Source organism: Lithobates pipiens, unplaced genomic scaffold (assembly GCF_037356315.1).
Source record: "Lithobates pipiens isolate NorthernLeopardFrog02 unplaced genomic scaffold, aLitPip1_a1.2 Scaffold_16, whole genome shotgun sequence".
NCBI lineage: Eukaryota > Metazoa > Chordata > Amphibia > Anura > Ranidae > Lithobates > Lithobates pipiens.
The window spans coordinates 156,293,106-156,293,974 of record NW_027507748.1 but is presented as its reverse complement, the minus strand read 5'-3'; the positions used below and the strand labels follow the sequence as shown (position 1 = coordinate 156,293,974).

General features: G+C 46.8%; 1 pseudogene; it reads left to right on the top strand.

Annotated features, from left to right (window-relative positions):
- The first annotated feature begins 247 nt into the window (after positions 1–247).
- LOC143984284 (small ribosomal subunit protein eS21 pseudogene) lies at positions 248–532 on the top strand (annotated as a pseudogene).
- The last annotated feature ends 337 nt before the right edge of the window (positions 533–869 follow it).

The window sequence follows — 869 nt, the reverse complement described above, 5'->3', positions numbered from 1 at the left end:
GGAGGAGGGAGCCCCAGTGATGACGCAAATACTCACGGCTGAGGCTCTGGAAGTGGGGACAGGATACCTGTGAAAGACAGCTATCCTAGGAGTGGAAGCGCTCCCGGAGGTCTATTACCATAGAGATATGGTTTAGATAGACATGACCCGGAAATGTTCCCTGAGCCGATGTAATAAATTTCTTCCGGGGGAGGAGCTTCCTTCTCTTTCGTATCGGCCATTACAGCGAGCGTGAGGTCCTCGTGCCTATATCCAAGGTGCAAAATGCAGAACGACGCCGGTGAATTTGTGGACTTGTATATCCCCCGTAAATGTTCTGCCAGAAACCGAATCATTTATGCCAAGGACCATGCTTCTGTCCAGATGAACGTTGCAGAGGTCGATAAGACAACAGGCAGAGTAAATGCCCAGTTCAAGACCTACGCTATCTGCGGCACCATTAGTAGAATGGGTGAATCTAATGATGCCATTCTCAGGCTGGCAAAAGCTGATGGTATTGTTTCAAAGAACTTTTAAACAAAGAAACAATTGTAAGGAAAAATAAAATCTTGAGGAAAAAAAAAAAAAGACAGCTATCCTGTCCCCCCTCCACTCGAAAGGTGCCAAACGTGGCATCGGAGGGTGGAAGGAGTACAATGAGCGGAAGTTCCACTTTTGGGTGGAACCAGTGGTCCTCCAGCTGTTGCAAAACTACAAGTCACATCATACTTCTGCCTTTGGGAGTCATGCTTGTAACTGTCAGTCTTGCAATGCCTCATGGGACTTGTAGTTCCACGAAAGCTGGAAGGCCATAGGTTTAGCACCCATGCACTAGGGTGTTTCCTCATACCCTATTCAATTACGTATCAATCAATTTATCTACGACCACT